At 49.2% G+C, this 21,433-nt stretch overlaps 1 protein-coding gene and 1 pseudogene across 4 annotated transcripts in view; both read right to left on the bottom strand.

Moving 5' to 3' along the window:
• KCNJ16 (potassium inwardly rectifying channel subfamily J member 16) overlaps positions 1 to 21,433 on the bottom strand; it is an 82,716-nt gene that overhangs the window by 26,682 nt on the left and 34,601 nt on the right. The window contains exon 1 of one of the 4 annotated variants that reach the window (XM_073682533.1): positions 20,410 to 20,519. The exons of 2 other annotated variants lie outside the window; for them this stretch is intronic. The gene's annotated coding sequence lies outside the window, so the exon portion shown is untranslated. Of the gene's footprint in view, positions 1 to 16,407; positions 16,529 to 20,409; positions 20,520 to 21,433 lie in introns of those variants that run through there. One more of the 4 variants, XM_073682532.1, reaches the window with a different exon arrangement.
• On the bottom strand, positions 7,980 to 10,243 carry LOC141271475 (uncharacterized; annotated as a pseudogene).

Below are 21,433 nucleotides of genomic sequence, written 5' to 3'. Positions count from 1 at the left end.
GTCAGTAATAAAGTCCATAGCCAGATGTGTCCAAGGTGCACTAGGAACCTCCAGAGGGCAAAGCAACCCCGCAGCAGGAGCATGCGAAGACTTGGATCTAGCACACACAGTACATTGGCGCACCCACTTAATGACTTCCTTCTGCCATCCAGGCCACCAAAAACTGCGACCCACAAGTCTCTTTGTCTCAGAAATTCCTGGATGACCTGCCAACCGAGACTCATGACACTCAACAAACAAATCTCTCCTAAAGGTCCTAGGCACAAACAACCTCCCATGGGGAGTGTTAGATGGGGCATTCTCCTGAGCTTTAAGAATCTCATCCTCCAAAACGGAGTCCAAAGCAGCAATCACAACACCTTCTTGTAAAATGCTCTCCTCTTCCTCCTCAACACCGACCATGGGAGAAAAGCTGCGAGACAAAGCATCCGCTTTAACATTCTTGGTACCCGGGATGTAAGTAACGGAAAAATTAAACCGCGAGAAAAAAAGTGCCCACCTAGCCTGACGGGCATTCAAGCGCTTGGCAGCATCAAGATAGATCAGATTTTTATGATCAGTGAAAACCTGAATGGGAAATTCAGCACCTTCCAAGAGGTGACGCCAGTGTTCAAATGCGAGTTTAATCGCCAGCAATTCCCGATTACTAATATCGTAATTAAGTTCAGTCTCAGAAAATTTTTTTGAAAAAAAGGCACAGGGATGTACTCCATCCTTGTTTTCCTGAGACAACACCGCACCGACCCCCACCGAAGAAGCATCAACCTCAACCAAAAACGGCTTAGTCACATCAGGCTGCATAAGGATGGGAGCAGAGGTGAACCTCTCCTTTAGAAACACAAAAGCTTCAATGGCCTCAGAAGTCCACTGAACCGCATTAGCACCTTTCCTGGTGAGATCAGTCAGCGGTTTGACAATAATAGAAAATTTTTTTATGAATTTTCTGTGATAATTGGCGAAACCCAAAAACCTCTGTATCGATTTCAAACCAATAGGCCTAGGCCATTCCTGCACAGCTTGAACTTTAACCGGGTCCATCTCAAAACCTTCACTGGAGATAATGTAGCCCAAAAAACTAATTCTCTGTACAGCGAACTCACATTTCTCCAGCTTAGCAAAAAGCGAATTGTCCATTAATAACTGTAATACCTCACGTACGCTCCGCCAATGAGACTCCAGATCAGGCGAATAAATCAGAATGTCATCCAAATACACAACCACATTTTTGCCGATTAAAGGTCTAAGGATGTGATTAATAAGATTCTGAAAAAATGCTGGAGCATTGGTAAGACCAAAAGGCATAACCAGATTCTCAAAATGACCCACAGGAGTGTTAAAAGCAGTCTTCCATTCATCACCCTCCTTCATGCACAACAAATTGTATGCCCCCCGGAGATCAATTTTAGAGAACCACTTGGCCCCCACTAACTGGTTAAATAAATCAGGAATCAATGGCAGTGGGTAAGGATTGCGCACAGTAATTTTATTAATCTCACGAAAGTCCAGACAAGGACATAAACCGCCATCTTTTTTTTTAACAAAAAAAAATCCAACAGCCACAGGAGACTTGGAAGGCCTAATGTGACCGGCGGCAAAGCTTGTCTGTATGTATTCCTCCAAAGCCTTTCTCTCAGGAATAGTAAGATTAAATAAACGACTTTTAGGAAGAGTCGCTCCAGGGACAAATTCAATGGTACAATCATAGTCTCTATGGGGAGGCAAAATTTGTGACTCCTCCTCAGAAAAAACTCTCCAAAAATCCTGAATAGGTACAGGCAATTCCCCTTTATCCACAGCAGCAATACGTCCGTTACAACACTTGTCATAACACTTAGGGCTCCAGGACTTAATTTCATTGATAGACCAATCCAGTACAGGATTGTGCAATTTTAACCAGGGTAACCCCAATATTACTGGAGAAGGCAAATTGTCCAATACCACCAAATCCAAATTTTCTTGGTGAATACCATTAATAGTGAGGGGAAATTCACAGACCTTATGAGTAACACTCTTCAAGGGAGAGCCATCAACAGAAACCACAGCAATAGGGGATGACAAAGTTTTAGGTTCTAATCTAAGTTTTTCCAAGAATCCCCCATCAATCACATTCAGAGTAGAACCACAATCCACAAATACCTGAAATTCAATTAATTCATCCTGAGCAGCAGTAGTGGCAGATAGGAATACTCCCTTAGAATTTAAACAGGCAATACGGGCATAACTGACCATTTTTTTTTCTTTCTTCAAACGAAGCACACAGTTCTTAATAAAATGACCAGAATTTCCGCAATAGAAGCACAAGCCTTCAGAAAGCCTGCGATCTTTTTCCTGAGAGCGGGGTGGCATCGCCCCAATCTCCATCGGCTCTCCATTGTCAGCACAGACCCTCTCAATACTCGGAGCGGACATAGCAGAGGATTTGCTCTCATTAACCCTTGCACGCAGTCTCCTGTCCACCCGTATAGCTAATTGCATAGCCTCCTGCAAGTTTCCAGGTGTGGGATAATCAATCAGTAAATCCTTAACCCTTTCACCTAGCCCTGCAAGAAACAAGCTTTTCAAAGCTGAATCGTTCCACCCCACCTGGGCAGACCACCGACGGAAGTGAGAACAATATTTTTCCACATTACCTGATCCCTGCCTCAAACGTCTCAATTCAGACTCAGCAGATGAGACACGATCAGGATCATCATACAACAAACCCAAAGCAGAAAAAAAAACTATCCACTGATCTAAAGCACGGATCACTAGGTTGGAGAGAGAAGGCCCATCCCTGAGGATCTTTGCGCAAAAGTGACATTATGAACCCTATGCGCTGTGATTCATCACCAGAGGATCCGGGTCTCAAACGAAAATACAATAAACAAGCATTTTTAAAAGAAAAAAAATCTTGTTGTTCGCCAAAAAATAAATCAGGCAGACGTACCTTTGGTTCCACAAAATGTGCTCCAGAACAGCTACTCACGTGTTGTTGGAGCTTGGCCACCTCCAGAGAGAGTCCCTGCAAGCGTTGAGCCAAATCTTGAACCGAGACCATGATGGAAAACTGGAGGTCTTTCCTTAGAGAAAATTTTTTTTTTTTCTTTTAGGGCTGGACTTACTGTTATGATCTGCTACAGGGACTAAGGAAAGACAGGAGAACTGTCCCTACAATAGAACTAAACTAGATCCCTACGATGTAACGGGGAACCTGATCCTGCGATCAGACCCGCTAAAGTCCTCGGCTAGTCTGAACGAAGACCTATAGATGTGAGGGAGGGATCCCTACAAGAACTAGGGACTGGGATAAGTTGGACACCTCCTAGCAGAAATAGTAGCAGTCAAAGACAAACACACAACAAAAAGCATAGAGGTCAGAAGACCTAGCAAAACTAACAGAGAACGGCAACAGAGCACCAAGCTAGCTCAAGAGTAGTAAATACAATGAAGTCCAGCAAGACCAGGAGGGCGGAGCCGGATTAAATAGGCAAAAATGGTCATGTGACCAGCAAACTAAAAAAAACCTAACAGGAGAGTTCTAACAATAGCGTCCTCCAGGGACTGCATCATGTCCCTAATCTGACCCGAATGTCCCTGACAGAGCTGACTCCGAAGGGCGGAGACATTCCAGGAGGTCTCTACTGCCCAACATGTAAACGGTAAGCATTAGTCCTCAACTCTATGGCCTTCCTGAACCAACTTACGGATCTTGGATTCAGCAACAGTGACTTTGTCAAGGTCATCATAGATGAGGCCAAGAGACGAGAAAAATGCCTCAACAAAGGATAATGCCGGGGAATCCTCAGGAAAAGAAAATGCCCAGGCCTGCAGAACCCCATGGAGTAGAAACAAAATAATGCCCACTCGTTGACTCTCAGGCTATGTGCACACAAAGCGATTTTAATGTGTTTTTGCTGCGTATTTTCGCTGCGAAAATGCCACGAAAACGCATTAAATTCGCTTGTAATAGGTCTGCCATTTACTGCAATGCAAATCCGCATGTGCTGTTCACATCATGCGGAAATTTCCGCTGCGAATCCGCATTGCGGTAAAAACCGCAGCAAGACCAATTCTAGTGTGATTTCGCTGCGAAATCTCCATTGCATTGGATCGCATAAGATCCGCATGACTACATGTAATCATGTGGATCTTATGCGATTAATGCGCAGATGGTACCTGGGTCTGGAGAAGAGGAGACTCTCATCCAGACACGGGTACCATAGTACCTGTAGCTAAAAAAAGAATTAAAATAAAAAATAAATATATACTTACCTTCTGACGGCCCCCTGTCTGCTCCCGGCGGTGCTGCTGGCTCTTCGGCTGCTCGCAGTGGTAAAAGGACCTTCCATGACATAATTTAGTCATGTGACAGGTCACGCGACCGCTGACGTTGGCGGTCACGTGACCTGTCACATGACTAAATGACGTTATGGAAGGTCCTTTTCACACCACCGCAAGCCGCCGAAGACACCGGACGCACCGGAGAAGGAGACCGGGGGCCATCGGAAGGTGAGTATTATGTTTTTTTTTTATTTTTCAACATTTTTATTCTATTTTTTACTATTGATGCTGCATTTGCAGCATCGTAACTTCGTCACACAACATAAATCCATGCCGGTTGCATGGATTTATATAGTGTGTCACGTACCCGCTCCTCAGCACGTGACTTGGGGTTACGCCTGCAAGGGTTAATCTCTCTCCTCTCACTCAATCCAGCACTCGACGTCTGTCCTATGCTGAAGGGAGCATCAATCACCCCCAACTCAGACTGCACACCCCGCTTCACACACGCTGCCACCACCCACCGGATTTGGGGCCGATGGGTCTCCTAAACTAAGACTATCGGACAATCAACAAAATCACACCCTTCCTAGGGTTATGGGTTCTTTAGCGCATACAAGATTCAGGCTTATTAAAGTTTTAAGCTTTAATAGAAAAGGTACAGTGCTTATAATAAAAAGATGTTAAAAAAATAGAAATAAAAAGTGACATACAGATATGCAAACAGTATGAAAATAAACAGGAGAACTTACAGAACCCTAAACTTGGTCTCCTGTAGCCCGATGGGGAAGGCGGAAATATGGGATGATGATCACAGCAGTGCTCGGCTGCCCCATCTCTGTGACAAAAGATTTTAGCCTGGAGGATCCAGTTATAGACCCAGACTGGGGGGTCAGATTTCTACACCAGCCTTCCATTTAAACATTCTAATTCTGGGTCTATGATTGGACCCTCACTAATTTAGCCGTGCATATATTATGTTGTACAAATGTTCCTTGTCTCCTCTAACTAGGTCTCTTGAACTTTGTTTGAAGTTCACTATTTGAGATGGCTTCTCTCTCTTATCAATTCTCTTCCTCTTTGAGGCTCCCTCTAGGTGTGATTTATCGTCCTGGTGGTAGGACGCCCCCTGGGGAGACTGGAGTCAGTGTGACTGGGAAGATGGCTTGTGCTTAGATTGTGACCTGTGTGTGTTGTTGAGTTAACCCTTAGCTTGTATCCAATCCCCTCAGATACATATTTCACTACACTGCCCCCCTTATGAACGTGCATGGGGGCTGACTTACAGGTCGGCTCCCTAGCACGTATCTGTCTCCGGACCACCTTGGCGTGATAAGCCATCAGCGTTGCCGTGATCAATCCCTTTCTTATGTTGGATGGTGAAATCATATTGCTGTAATATCAGGCTCCATCTAAGCAATTTCCCGTTGTCCCCCACTACTCTGTTGAGCCAGCTCAGCGGGTTATGATCTGTGATCACGGTGAAGTTGCGCCCATACAGATAGGGTTGTAGTTTTTGCAGGGCCCACACAATAGCTAAACACTCCTTCTCTATTGTGGCATACGCTACCTCTCTAGGCAGGAGTTTCCTGCTTAGGTACAGGATTGGGTGCTCCTCACCTTGCTGGTTCACCTGGCTGAGAACGGCACCTAGCCCATAAGTGCTGGCATCTGTCTGCACCACGAACCTGCGAGTGAAATCTGGGGCCTGAAGGACGGGTGAACTGGCCAATGCTGACTTTAGGGCAGAGAATGATTCCTCACACTGAGGAGTCCAGGACACAATTTGGGGAAGCTTCCTCCTGGTCAGGTCAGTTAATGGCTTAGCCAGGGCACTGTAGGCGGGCACAAACCTCCTGTAATAGCCAGCTGTACCCAGGAAGTACAGTACCTGTTTCTTGGTTCGTGGGGTGGGCCAGGCTGTAATGGCTTCTACCTTCCCTGGTTCAGGTTTTAGCAGACCTCCCCCCACTCGGTGTCCGAGGTATTGTACTTCCCTCATGGCTACCTGACACTTCCCAGGCTTCACAGTCAGACCTGCCGTGTGAAGCCTCTGCAACACCTGAGAAAGATGTGCAAGATGTTCCTCCCAGGAGTTACTAAAAATGGCTATATCATCCAGGTAAGCAATGGCAAACCCCTCAAATCCTTCCAATAGGTGATTTACCAGCCCCTGGAAGGTGGCAGGGGCATTCTTCATCCCAAATGGCATCACCAAAAATTCAAATAGCCCAATTGGCGTTATAAAGGCCGACCTTTCCTGAGCTTCTTTGGTCATGGGTATCTGCCAATATCCCCTACTCAGGTCCATGATTGTGAGATACGATGCATTAGCTAGCTGCTCTAACAGCTCATCTATCCTCGGCATGGGGTAGACAGTAGATGTAGTAAGGAGGTTTAACTTCCTATAGTCTACGCAGAACCTGGTCGTGCGGTCCTTTTTCGGGACAAGAACCACAGGCGAGGCCCAGGCACTCTGGGATTTTTGTATTACCCCGAGGTTCAGCATCTCGTCTACCTGCTCCTTTATGTGTGCCTTCACCTCTGCGGACACCCGGTATGCAGACTGCCTTACAGGGGGATTAGTATCAGTGTCCACATGGTGAGTGGCTAAGTGAGTCCTCCCAGGTTTTTCTGTGAAGACTCCTGTGACCTCACTGAGCACCTCCATCAGCTCAGACCTCTGACTGTGGGAGAGCTCGGGGTTAAACTCTGCAGACTCCAGGGACTCCATATACTGAGCCCCAGCCCCCACATCTAGTAACACATCAGCCTCCCCCTCTTCAGGCATGCTACAGACAGGTAAGACACAAGTTTCCCCTGTCATGATGAACCTTCAACATATTAACATGAAATACTTTGCGATGCTTTGCATGTTCATCTAGAGTCACCACATAGTTAACATCATTTAGCCGCTTGTGCACAGTGTATGGTCCCTCCCATGCGGCCTGTAGTTTGTTCTGTAACATAGGGACCAACACCCAAACCTTTTGCCCCTCTTCATAGGCCCTCAGTCTGGCATTACGGTCATACCAGACCTTCTGGTTGATTTGGGCCTGGGTTGCATTCTCATGGGCAAGGTTGCTTAGTTTTTGCATTCTGTCCCGGAGTCGCAGTACATATTCAACCACTGGGACTCCTGTAGTGTTGGGATCACCCTCCCAACAGTCCTTAATCAAGTCCAGGGGTCCTCTGACCCTCCTCCCATAAACCAGTTCGAAGGGGGAGAATCCTGTGGAGGCCTGGGGTACCTCTCGGTACGCAAACAACAGATAAGGAAGGAAACGCTCCCAGTCCCTTCCTTCAGTCTCCACCAGCATTTTCAGCATTTGTTTTAATGTCCCGTTGAAACAATCGCAGAGTCCATTTGTTTGGGGATGATAAGCGCTGGCCACAACATGCTGCACCTGTATTTTTTCGCAGAGACTCTCTATCAAGTTGGACATGAATTGGGTTCCCTGATCGGTAAACATCTCCCTGGGAAAACCCACACGAGAAAACACAGTCAGTAAAGCATCCGCCAACTTGTCTGCTCGGATGGAGGACAGTGCCACAGCCTCTGGATATCGTGTAGCATAGTCCACCACTGTGAGGATGTACTTTTTGCCCGAGCTGCTAGGTATTGCAAGTGGCCCTTTTATATCCACAGCCACTCGCTGGAACGGCTCATCAATCACTGGCAGGGGTATCAATGGGGCTTTCTGTATAGTCCCAGACTTTCAGACCCTCTGACACACTACACAGGATCGACAGTAGTTGGCTACATCCATCCCCATCTTTGGCCAATAAAAGTTATGAGCAAGGCGAGCTTTAGTTTTTTGTACTCCAAGGTGTCTGGCCAGAGGAATTTCATGAGCAATTCTCAATAATTGTTCCCTAAACAGATAAGGAACCACCAGCCGCTTTTCACAGTCCCAATGTTCTGTGTTATCAATGGGGAAAGTCTCTTTATACAGTCTGCCCTTCTCCCAGTAGATTCTCTCTTTGTCAGAAGCAGAAGGGGGTTGGTCAGCAAGACATCGGAGCTTCTCCAGACTGGTATCTGCCAGCAGGGCCTCCTGGAAGCTCTGGCTGTCCGTCTGCAGGCCCTGGCCTAGTGTGAACATCAGTCTCTGGTCGGAATCAGAGTCCTCCGGGTCTGTGGTCAGGGACCTCGGTGGATCTGGCATGTGAGGGGGCTCCTGGGCCAGAGGAGGGCCCTCCTGTTCTGGCAGCTCTATCTGAGACTCATCCTCTAGTCTCTGGGGTTGACTCTGAGCCGCAGCCTGACTCCGGGTCACAGCGGCCACATACGTACAGTCCTGCACATGGGTACATTTTCCCTCTTGGCACAGGGTCTCAGGTGGGACACGGGCTTCCACTTTCTCATTAGCATTTACGTTCAGTGGAGGAATATAGTGGGACACCATCCTTCCCAGGTCGGTGCCTAACAGCACATTGGTGGGAATAGCCTCTGATACTCCCACTTCCCTTACTCCCTTCCCTGCTCCCCAGTCCAGATACACACGGGCCATGGGCACGGCAGGGCTGACCCCTCCAACCCCGGTGATAGACATAGTCTTTCCTGGTATGATATCTGCAGGGTTTACCATTTCGGGACGCACCAGAGTTACTTGTGCTCCAGTGTCTCTGAGACCAATGGTAACTTTATCGCCAACAGTGACAGATTGACAGTTCTCATTAGTCCGCACATCAGTGCCAGCCACAAATAGGACAGAAGGTGGGGGCCCAGACGGCTTTGTGGTGGTAGTGGCGCATTCTCCCTATCCGGGCAGACTGCACTAACATGTCCCACTTTCTTGCACGTGAAGCATTGGCGTGAATCACCTGAAGGATATCTGGTCCCCGGGGCCCCATAGGAGGTGGGTTTGGACAGCACTGGTGACCGGCTGACAGAGGAGGAGGGGTCCCCGTTTGGCTTACCTCCCTTCCAGCTGAATCCCGATGGCTTCCGCACCTCCGGCATCCTGTTGGCCACGTAGCGGTCCGCAATCTTTGCAGCCTCATCCGCAGATTGTGGCTCTCGATCACACACAAATTGTCGTACATCCGTGGGGCACATATGGAGAAATTGATCCTTGACCATAAGATCCGTTAAGGCCTCGAAGCTGCTAACAGAAAGTCCCCTGATCCATTGGTGGAAGGTGTTCCTCAATGTGCTCACAAAATCCGCATAGCTGTCAGCTGACCCACGTTGTAAGTTCTGGAACTTTCTCCGATACACTTCTGGGGTTAGGTTGTATTTCCTGACCAGAGCCTCTTTGATTGCCTCATAGTTCCCATCCAGGTCGGATGGGAGGTCAGCAAACACCTCCGCAGCTTTGCCTCTCAACCCCGGGGCTAGGTACAGCGCCCATTGCTCAAGGGGTAGATGATATTGTTTGCAGGTTTTGTCAAACCCCCGAAGAAAAGTATCCAAGTCCGTGTCCTTCTCCATCACAGGGAAGTTTTCCAAACGTGGCCTCCTTGGATTTATGTCCTGGGAGGGGGTTAGCTGAAGATTGCTACCCCGCTCTACTTGGGTCATCCGGAGATTGAACTCTCTCTCAGCCTGGCGTTCTGCAGCAGCCGCCTCTCTCTCGGCTCGGCGTTCTGCAGCCTCTCTCTCGGCCCGGCGTTCTGCAGCCTCTCTCTCGGCCCGACGTTCTGCAGCCCCTCGGTACTGTAGAACAAGCTGCAGGTGCAGAGCGGGATCACTTGTTCCCAGCTGTTGTAAGGCCATTTGTAACGTAAAGTCCACAGGCTCCTCAGAACTGGTGTTGCTGGCACCTTCAGAGGACATCTCCGATGCAAGGACTGGCATTTCTGGGCCTCTCGGAGGTGGACTCTCTCTTTGTCCGGCTGCTTCAGCATTTTGCGCCAAGTCGTGCTCCGCCAAGTTGTGCATCAGCATCTCCTTGGATCTGTCGGCGGTCTCTATTCCTCTTTGCTCGCAGAGGTCGATCAGAGCATCCTTACTCTACTTCTTGTATCGGGCTGCCATATTAATGAACAGCCTTTGCCAAATAAAAGATAGAAAAGAAAAACAGGGAAGGGGAAACTGTTTGCAAGTCTGTCTAAGTAAGCACTGAGCCGAATCTTGTAGAACTGGTGGCTCCTTGTAAGGACACCAATTCTTTAGTACCGGGAATAATTTCTTAAACCCTGCACTAATGCGCTAATAGAAGTAAATTGCATCCCACCGCTGCCACCAATTTGTCACGTACCCGCTCCTCAGCACGTGACTTGGGGTTACGCCTGCAAGGGTTAATCTCTCTCCTCTCACTCAATCAAGCACTCGACCTCTGTCCTATGCGGAAGGGAGCATCAATCACCCCCAACTCAGACTGCGCACCCCGCTTCACACACGCTGTCACCACCCACCGGATTTGGGGCCAATGGGTCCCCTAAACTAAGACTATCGGACAATCAACAAAATCACACCCTCGTAGGGTTATGGGTTCTTTAGCGCGTACAAGATTCAGGCTTATTAAAGTTTTAAGCTTTAATAGAAAAGGTACAGTGCTTATAATAAAAAGATGTTAAAAAAATAGAAATAAAAAGTGACATACAGATATGCAAACAGTATGAAAATAAACAGGAGAACTTACAGAACCCTAAACTTGGTCTTCTGTAGCCAGATGGGGAAGGCGGAAATATGGGATGATGATCACAGCAGTGCTCGGCTGCCCCATCTCTGTGACAAAAGATTTTAGCCTGGAGGATCCAGTTATAGACCCAGACTGGGGGGTCAGATTTCTACACCAGCCTTCCATTTAAACATTCTAATTCTGGGTCTATGATTGGACCCTCACTAATTTAGCCGTGCATATATTATGTTGTACAAATGTTCCTTGTCTCCTCTAACTAGGTCTCTTGAACTTTGTTTGAAGTTCACTATTTGAGATGGCTTCTCTCTCTTATCAATTCTCTTCCTCTTTGAGGCTCCCTCTAGGTGTGATTTATTGCCCTGGTGGTAGGACGCCCCCTGGGGAGACTGGAGTCAGTGTGACTGGGAAGATGGCTTGTGCTTAGATTGTGACCTGTGTGTGTTGTTGAGTTAACCCTTAGCTTGTATCCAATCCCCTCAGATACATATTTCACTACATAGTGTGACCAAGTTGTCAAGCACTTTTCCAAGTGAAGCTAAAATCGCTTGGAAAAGCGCTTGACAACCCGCATGCAAAATCGCATGTTCAAAACGCTTCACAAACACTTCTACCTGGCAGAAAAAACGCATGTAAAATCTGCATGTGTTTTTTCTGCCAGGGAGATGCAGAAACGCTCCACAGCATTTCTGCATCATGGGCACTTAGCCTCACACACAGACGAGACAGGATGGAGGTGAAAGTATAATTAGCATGAGGCAGATAAAATTGAGAACTTACTTCTATTCCCGTCAAAGCAGTCAGGTAACTTTACCTTGGGTTCCACTGCGTCTGATGTCTGCAACTTCCAAGACAAGTTTGAAATTGCAAGGCCAAAGCATTCACGAAATCCATGATGATGCCCCAGCACACACTAATGTGCTGGCTATAATGTTGTGACTGAGCCTACACACGGGTAACGTACAAACCAGGACAGATGCAACACCTGCACTCAACAAGTCCCCATTCAGACTTAGAAAGTCCCTAATCTGACCCTGATTTGTCTCTGCCTGACTGTGGAGGTTGGCACCCTAAGATTATGAAATAGTGCCCCCACTCAACTTTGACTGACCCTGAATGTCCTTAACTACACCTTCACTCTAGACAATGTGCAACACCAAAGCAATAATAACTACAGAAAGAAATGCACGTAAATTAGAAGATGAGGCACAGGCCAATGAACATGTTCACACAGTCACACAGGAAAGACGGAGGAAAATGAGCAGAACCAATAAACAAACAGAAGACCAGGAAACCTCCCAGACCCAAAACAAAGGTGAAGGGAAAGTATGCTAGGGAGTAAGACACACAAACAGACTAGGAAAGCAACTGAGATTACTAACACAAAATAATTTGTAGTTAAGGAGCTGGAACTCCAAACACCATCAACCTTGAAGTATAACCAGCAAAGAAGACAGGTGCAAGGTGAGTATAACTAACTCCTCCCAAGAAATGATAGGACCGAACCAAATAGGGAAGTGAGAGACACCTGAATAGAAACAAACCAAAGAAAGCAAAGAAAAGACAAAAGAACCATCAGCAGTTGGACAGAGACCAAACAAGCTGTGGCTCAGCAGAAAGGGAAACCGACAACGCAGCAAGAGGTCACTGGATTGAGTCACGAAACCTAGGCAAGACACAAAGTTTCTTATATTTGCTTATACTATTGATTTATACAAAAAGTTTGTTGAAAATACAGTTCCCTATTAACTTGTTTTTGTATTGTATTATATCTGTGATGTAAATTGTGCAGTGATAGTTGTACTTAATGAAATACTTTTAAGAGGATGATATTAGTAAATATTTCTTTGATTTTACATTGCAGATGTTGAGGTCGAAAATTACAAAACACAGTCTTTTAAGACCACAGGGCTGTTAGATGTTAAAAGCCTAGGAGCACTCCATTCCATACAGTCCTCAGCCAGTTTTAGCTTGTCCTGCTTCCAGTAGCCATAATCCATCACAATCCCTCTAATTACCTGAGCATGTTGGAAGGCATGAAACAAGAGGCGCCGAACTCTGAACTTTGGACAAACACCTCTGTGCAGCCCATAGGCTTGTTTTCAGGTCGTGTTTTTTGTCACAAGTCAAGGAATGTTTTCATTCCTTGTCTTAAATTTTCCAGATGTTTCCACAAATCTGTGTTTTTCAGAGATGGGCTTGTTTTTGCTCTTTTGCTTTTATATATTCTGATGTTGTCATTTTTTCCATTCGAGTAGGACAACGCCAGAGTCTGCGATGAAGACTAATAAAATCATGCAGGTGATCTGATCCTTCATAGAAAACCTGCAAGATGTCAGACCCTCCTGTCCCTGAATGGGGTGAACTGTTATGGTGTGAACCAGGACTAGGAGGAGATCGTACATCTGAATTTTAGCTGAAAAAGACCCTTTTCCATCGTTGCACCCCTGATTTTATATTTATTTGTGCTGATCCCTTTCTGAAAAAACAGGAAAAACTTTTCCACAGAAATGTTTTGAGAATTTTTTTCCTAATCTCCCAGAATTTAATCCAGTCTTGATGGCATCATATGGATTTCTGACAAACCTCGTTTTACTTGAGCTCCAAGCCGGAGAGGAATTGGAATTTCCGCACCACCCAATACCCTTCCTAGAGAATAATAGTGGACAAGTCCAGGACAACAAGACCAGCTATGCACTAAGCTCTCAGAATACATGTTACATATTTCTTTCTTTCACTGTGGCCACACCAAGACCAAGCACTGGATTTTCAGAGAGGTCTTAGAAGCCGCTTGGCATTCCTACCCCCTCAGTGGCTATAACGAGCCCCAAATAGTTGCCAGTTATAGTTTAGTACTTTGTACATCTCTGGTGCTTTTTTATGTTCTATCCCTGATTCTGACTTGGTTAAGTGACCCTGACCTAATTTTCTGTAATCAGTCTGACCCCAGCTTGTCTGATTCCGCTCTTGACTGACCTCCTTATATCTGACTTTGGTTTTGGGAAAAACCTGATTTTGTTCCTCCTGATATCCAGCTTTGTTTCACCATTCTTGCTGCAGACTTGCTCCTCTGGCCAGCAGCCTTTCCATGGATGGAACCCAGGGGGCCTCATTGCAACTTTAGATCTCTCTACTGGGGATAGAAGGTAAAGGAAGGGGTTCTTCTGGTTTTTTTTAGATAGAGAGGCTTGAGCCAAGTCTGTCCATGACTTTACAGTGAAAACAAAAAGGCATGGTTCATCACATGCTGTATTACCATGGCAAACACAGGTACGAGGCAGTGGCATGTAGAGTGCCTATAGTTTGCAGTACAGAGCTGTAGAGGCTTAGAGAAGTAGAGACTCTGTGTACTAGTTGGGAATGATACAGAGCTGTAGGGATTCTGTGTGCCACATATACTCTGTGTACAAGTAAGCACTCCATGTGCTGTGGAGCCTCTGTGCACAAGTAGGAATTCTGTGGGCTACACAGACTCTGTGTAAGACCTCTGTGTGCTGTACAGACTCTGTGCACAAGTAAGAACTCTTTGTTGTACAGACTCTGTATAAAAGTAAGGACAATGTGTGCTATACAGACTCTGTGCACAAGTAGGAACTCTCTTTTCAGTACTGGCTCTGTGTACAAGTAGGGACTCTGTGCGCCTCTCAGGCCCTGTGCACATATAGTGACGGTGTACTTCATTAGCTCTGAGCAGAAGCCGGGACTCTGCTGTACAAGTCAGGCCTCTGCTGCACAAGTAGGGACTTTGTTGTGACGCGCACAGGAGATGGGGAGGACTCGGCGTCCGGGCCTTGTTTTTGGTTTTGCGGGATGTCGCGGTAGTCGGCTCCCGGGCCCGTACCCTGGGCCTCTCTTTAAAAGGGTGGATAATTATGTGAAAGTTCGTGACGCCACCTGTGGTGTCTGGTGAGGATCACCAGCGCTGCGGCAGCCCACCGAGGCCGGTGTTAAGGCAGTTTGGGTGGTATAGCTCCCCACAGGTGGAGCTAGGCCTCAGGGCAGCGTGGATGTAGGGATGCAGGACAGGAGGGGATAGGCAAACACACAGTTCACTTCAGTACCTTTTACTGATGGAAGTCCAGGCACATTCCGGAGCACTGTAGGGTGAAGGGTGGATATCAGGATTCTCCCCAGTGAGCGGGTATAGGGCCTCCTGTTTCTTGCCCTTTCCTGTTAAGTTTATGACCCGCCTGGAGCTAGGCCTAACTTGGTCTCTGTCTTGCACCTGCTGACCTGGTGGTAGGGCCTTCTGTTGGAGATCACACTCCCTGGTCTCTTGGGCCTCTGTGATTCCTGACCCTGGTATTACAGTCAGCTTTTTGTATTCCTAGGACATGTAGTTCGCCAGGGGTTCCGGTTGTTTCTGCTCGTCCTAGAGATCCCTGCAGACGCGGACCCGGTGTCCGGTATGTGGTCTTGGAGTGAGCTGGCTAAGCTCCTCTGACCCCTATGTAGCTCGCTTAATCCACTTGCCTTCGGCCGCGCTCGGGGCCCTCACTAGGCTTCACACTGGCAGTAGGCCTCGCTACTCTTCACCGCTCTTTATGGCGTCAGCACGCCTTGGGCTCACTAACCTGAGCTCTCTGAGTCTGGACTGTGCTCCACTGCAGGATGGCTTCTGCAGGAGCTCCTCTCAACAGGCTTCCTTCTACAGACTGGAACTAGCTCTGTCTCCTGAGGGAACTGTTCTCCAGACTAGACTGAACTGCCTAGCTCCACCTTCCCTTTTTATATCCCTATCGGGCTCCCTCTGGTGGTCTGAGGTGGAAGGTGGAGGTGAGTGAATGCTGTGAGGGCCTCTTGTGGAGGAATCCGTCCATGCACCCCTCTAGGATCTGTGGCACTAGTGCGCAGCAGGGCGCCACAGTTGCACAAGTAGGGACTCTGCTGCACAAGTCAGGGTTCTGCTGCATATGTCAGTACTCTGCTGCACAAGTAGGGACTTTGTTGCACGAGTAGGGACCTTGTTGCACAAGTAGGGACTCTGCTGCACAAGTCAGGATTCTGCTGCATATGTCAGTACTCTGTTGCACAAGTAGGGACTTTGTTGCACAAGTAGGGACTCTGCTGCACAAGTCAGGATTCTGCAGCACATGTCGGGACTCTGCTGCACAGGCTTGATTATGTTCACCACAGTTCTCTTTATACATTGCATTATAAATTCCTGGCGAAAGAAGTGTTAATCATATAATTAAAAGACGGCAAGAAACTGGTTTTCTCGGTTATCCAGCGTGTACATAAGACTATTTATCTGCAGGTTATTTGATACTTTCCTCATTTTAATCTAACCTTTAGCAATTACAGTCTGTTCTCCATTGGTAATGAACCGTACAGTAAGGCGTTTATATCTTACAGCACCGTAATATCTTTATACAATGGCAGGTGTGACCGCGACATATTTCTGCACTTACTTTATACATATATGTGTTTACATAAAGGGGTATTCTCAACTCATAGTGATTTGGGTAAGGATAGGTCCCCAAAGTCCTGGAACACCCATGTGGCCACTGTCAGGAGATGACAGATGCAGAATGCTCTCTTCTAGCAGTGTGTAACATACCTGGCGGCGTCCTTGCATGGTGGTCCATCTCCCACTGTGCAAGAGCGCGCACTTGATCTCCTGTCCAGAATGTCTCTCTGGCTTCCCTCCATGCTGTCTGTTTGTGTCTGTTTCTGCTGCTTAAGGGCGGCGCCCGATCACTTCCTGCTTTTTGTACCTGCTGTGGGTCACACCCCTTGTGCGTCCTCAGCCTATTGCTGTCTGTCACCTGGCATATAGCTCAGCTGCTCCCATCTATCCCTGCCTGAGCATAGTGTTTCATTCAGTGTGTGCTTGCACTCTGAAGGTGCCAGGTCCCGTTCTGTGTTCTCTTGTCTGCCTATCCTGGAGGCTGTATTTCCAGGCCTGTCTGAACACGCTCCTAGCCTGTTCCTCCTGCCTTCTAGGGGCCGATTACCTAGACCTGTTCCTGTATCTTGTCTGACCTGTCTGAACACGCTCCTAGCCTGTTCCTCCCGCCTTCTAGGGGCCGATTACCTAGACCCGTTCCTGTATCTTGTCTGACCTGTCTGAACACGCTCCTAGCCTGTTCCTCCCGCCTTCTAGGGGCCGATTACCTAGACCCGCTCCTGTATCTTGTCTGTCCTGTCTGAACACGCTCCTTGCCTGTTCGTCCTGCCTCTCTGGGGGCCGTATTCCCAGACCCGCTCCTGTATTCCGCTGCAGTGTCGGTCTCCTCCGTACACTCAGTTCCAGTCTGAACTCTCTCCTATCCTTCACCTGTTTTGCCTCTATGTCCGTTCCCTTCCTTTTTCTGCAGAGTCTGAACTCGTACCTAACTCCTGCTTGTTGTCTCTGTACTCCCGTTTGTGAGTTTGTGGTCCACTCGCTACTTCTCTGCTAGTACCCTGTGGGTGTCTGGCTCTGCCTTTCCCTTCCTGTCTGTTCCGTGTGAACAGAGCCCTGTCCCCCCTACTCAGCCTAGCCTGCTCTGACTCCTTTGCTCACCGCTCCGGCGGTTCTAGCCTGCTCTGACTCCTTTGCTCACCGCTCCGGCGGTTCTAGCCTGCTCTGACTCCTTTGCTCACCGCTCCGGCGGTTCTAGTCTGCTCTGACTCCTTTGCTTACCGCTCCGGCGGTTCTAGCCTGCTCTGACTCCTTGCTCACTGCTCCGCAGCCTTGCTCCGCTCTGACCCTTTTGCTCACTGCTCCGGCAGCCTTGCTCCGCTCTGACCCTTTTTCTCACTGCTCCGGCAGTCCTGTCCTGCCCTGCTTCTGCCCGCTGCTCTGGCAGTCCTGTCCTGCCCTGCTTCTGCCCGCTGCTCCGGCAGTCCTGTCCTGCCCTGCTTCTGCCCGCTGCTCCGGCAGTCCTGTCCTGCCCTGCTTCTGCCCGCTGCTCCGGCAGTCCTGTCCTGCCCTGCTTCTGCCCGCTGCTCCGGCAGTCCTGTCCTGCCCTGCTTGTGCTTGCTGCTCCTGCAGCCCCGTCCTGCTCTGTTCTTGCCCACCGCTTCGGGCGTTCCCTCTCTGCTGTGGTTGTCTACCGCATCTGCGGTTCTGTGACCCAGTCTGTACTGGGTCTTAACCTTTCTGTGCTCCAGCCCGTCCTTTCGGCCAGTACCTCCCTGCCTGCATACTCGCCTGTATCCACCCATCTGCATACCTGCCGTGTTTGCTTACATCCACCAGTCTGTGCCAGCCTAACCTGCCTGTTCCTGAGTCCCAGTGTGTACTGGGTCCTATCCCGCCTGTGTTCCTACCTGCTAGTGCCTCCCTGTCTGCACTCTAGCTGTGCTTGCCTGTACCCCTCTGCCTGTATTGTTCCTGAGTCCCAGTGTGTACTGGGTCCTATCCCGCCTGTGTTCCTACCTGCTAGTGCCTCCCTGTCTGCACTCTAGCTGCGCTTGCCTTTACCCGCCTGCCTGCATACCAGTCGTGCCTGCCTATACCCTCCAGTCTGTGCGCCAGCCTAACCAGCCTGTTCCAGTAATCCCTGTGTGGGTCAACCCCCGTGTCCGGAGTTTGACCTGGAGTAGCACCTGGTCCCTCTGCCCGGTTTCTCCCTGGTGCACTGGCGTCGTATGCCGTCGTGCCATCTTGGTCGGATCGGCCAGATACTTAGTCACGCCCCTCCAGGCACTCTCCGGTTCATGGTCCAGTGGAACCACAACACCCGCACACGCCAGTCAGTCCGGGCGTGTGCATAACAGCATGCTCAGGCCATGGTTCCCGTTGAGCCCCACGGCCTTCGCTCTCTGAGAAGTTTTCCAGCGAATACATGCATTAAAAATAAATAAATAAAATTTATTTTTTTTTTTCTCAGCTGAGTTCCAGGCGAATTACGCACCCGTCCTGATGGATCTATCTGCTCTCGTTCCTGCGGATCCGCCACGTTACTATGGGGATCCAAGACAAAGTCGTGCATTTGTGGAGCAATGCATGCTACACTTCAAGTTCTACCCTCTATGTTTTCCCACCGATCAGGTTAAGGTGGCATTCATTATGTCTTACCTGGCGGGTGATGCCTTGGAATGGATCAACCCCCTATATGAAACACAGGATCCGATCCTCCTGGACCTAATGGCCTTCCTGGTGGCCTTTCTAATGGTCTTCGATGATCCTAACCCGGAGGCTCCTGCTGAAGCTTCACCTCCCAATATCCCGGAGCAGCCCCGATGGGTAATGTGTGTGGGTAGCGCAATAGTCCTCCAGCCCAATGAGACTACTGTCCACCCAGAATCTTCACAGGGTGACTACGCTTTCCGGAATACATCTCCCAACCTCAAGAGGCAGTCCAGACGTGCTAGACGTAGAGGCAAGCCGTCACGCCAGGGTCTGTCCTCCCTGAGACCTCCTGACCCCAACCTTGAAGTCCCTACTGAAGCTTCATCTCCCTGTATCCCGGAGAAGCCCCAACGGGTAATGTGCGTGGGTAGTGCTCCGGTTCTCCTGCCCGAAGAGACTTCTGCCCATCCAGACTCCACACAGGAGAACTTCCTGCACCCGGCATCAGATGCTTCACCCACTTTAACCGGTGTGCATGTCCAAGGATGCTCCAAAGCTGTGGTTACCTCTGAGTCTGTGCACCTCTACTACCTGGCGGAGGACCCCCTGTTGCCTCCTGAATCCTCCGGGATACCACTCGATGACAAATGGAGAGAGACTTCTCTACACTCGGTACTCGATACTTTGTCCGCTTCGTCCTGTGAGCCTGACAATCGGTACCCCAAAGTGGTAGTTACCCCCGAGTCTCTACACCCCTCCGACCAGGCGGAGGACCTCCAGTTGTCTCCAGAACCCTTCGGGGTGCTACCTGGTAGCGAAAGGACAGAGACTCTCCTTTACTCTGTACCTGATACCTCGCTCGCTTCGTCCAGTGAGTCCAACCTAGTGTACTCTGAAGCAGAGGTTACCCGTGAGTCTCTACACCCTTCTGACCAGGCGGAGGACTGCCAGTTGTCTCCAGAACCCTTCGGGGTGCCACCTGGTGGTGAATGGACGGAGACTTTCCTATACTCGGTACCCGATACCTCGCCTGCTTCGTCCAGTGAGTCCGACCTAGTGTACTCTGAAGCAGATGTTTTCTCTGAGCCTCTGCACTCTTCTGACCCGGCGGAGGACCTCCAGTTGTTTCCTGAATCCTCCGGGGTACCACCAGATAACAAAGAGACAGTGACTTTTCCTCATTATGTACCTGATAACCCGTCTATTTCTTCCTGTGAGCTTGACAAGATGTACCTCGAAGCAGAGATTACCCCCAAGTCTCTGTCCCCCTCCAACCCGGTGAAGGACTTCCAGTTGTCTCCTGTACCCTCTGGGGTGCCACCTGAAAATATGTGGAGAGAGACTTCCTTGTGTGCTGTTCCTGGTACTCCACCCGTTTCGTCTGTTGCTGAGGATGGCTGGATAGGAGGTAGCATCCTAGCTAACCAGATGAGATCAGTTTTTCCTGTGGACAGTGGAAGTGATCTCCTTGAAGTGAACGACTGGTCCTCGAATTCCCTGCGGAAGATTCTGGCAGGCCTGAAGAAGAGGGGGCGTAAGGGGGGGGGTACTGTAACATACCTGGCGGCGTCCTTGCATGGTGGTCCATCTCCCACTGTGCAAGAGCGCGCACTTGATCTCCAGTCCAGAATGTCTCTCTGGCTTCCCTCCATGCTGTCTGTTTGTGTGTGTTTCTGCTGCTTAAGGGCGGCGCCCGATCACTTCCTGCTTTTTGTACCTGCTGTGGGTCACACCCCTTGTGTGTCCTCAGCCTATTGCTGTCTGTCACCTGGTATATAGCTCAGCTGCTCCCATCTATTCCTGCCTGAGCATAGTGTTTCATTCAGTGTGTGCTTGCACTCTGAAGGTGCCAGGTCCCGTTCTGTGTTCTCTTGTCTGCCTATCCTGGAGGCTGTATTTCCAGGCCTGTCTGAACACGCTCCTAGCCTGTTCCTCCTGCCTTCTAGGGGCCGATTACCTAGACCCGTTCCTGTATCTTGTCTGACCTGTCTGAACACGCTCCTAGCCTGTTCCTCCCGCCTTCTAGGGGCCGATTACCTAGACCCGCTCCTGTATCTTGTCTGTCCTGTCTGAACACGCTCCTTGCCTGTTCGTCCTGCCTCTCTGGGGGCCGTATTCCCAGACCCGCTCCTGTATTCCGCTGCAGTGTCGGTCTCCTCCGTACACTCAGTTCCAGTCTGAACTCTCTCCTATCCTTTACCTGTTTTGCCTCTATGTCCGTTCCCTTCCTTTTTCTGCAGAGTCTGAACTCGTACCTAACTCCTGCTTGTTGTCTCTGTACTCCCGTTTGTGAGTTTGTGGTCCACTCGCTACTTCTCTGCTAGTACCCTGTGGGTGTCTGGCTCTGCCTTTCCCTTCCTGTCTGTTCCGTGTGAACAGAGCCCTGTCCCCCCTACTCAGCCTAGCCTGCTCTGACTCCTTTGCTCACCGCTCCGGCGGTTCTAGCCTGCTCTGACTCCTTTGCTCACCGCTCCGGCGGTTCTAGCCTGCTCTGACTCCTTTGCTCACCGCTCCGGCGGTTCTAGCCTGCTCTGACTCCTTTGCTCACCGCTCCGGCGGTTCTAGTCTGCTCTGACTCCTTTGC

The sequence above is a fragment of the Phyllobates terribilis genome, unplaced genomic scaffold (genome assembly GCF_046119375.1).
Source record: "Phyllobates terribilis strain yellow unplaced genomic scaffold, ASM4611937v1 Scaffold_5__5_contigs__length_657084704, whole genome shotgun sequence".
NCBI classification, from domain to species: Eukaryota; Metazoa; Chordata; class Amphibia; order Anura; family Dendrobatidae; genus Phyllobates; species Phyllobates terribilis.
This window is presented reverse-complemented; position numbering and strand designations above follow the sequence as displayed.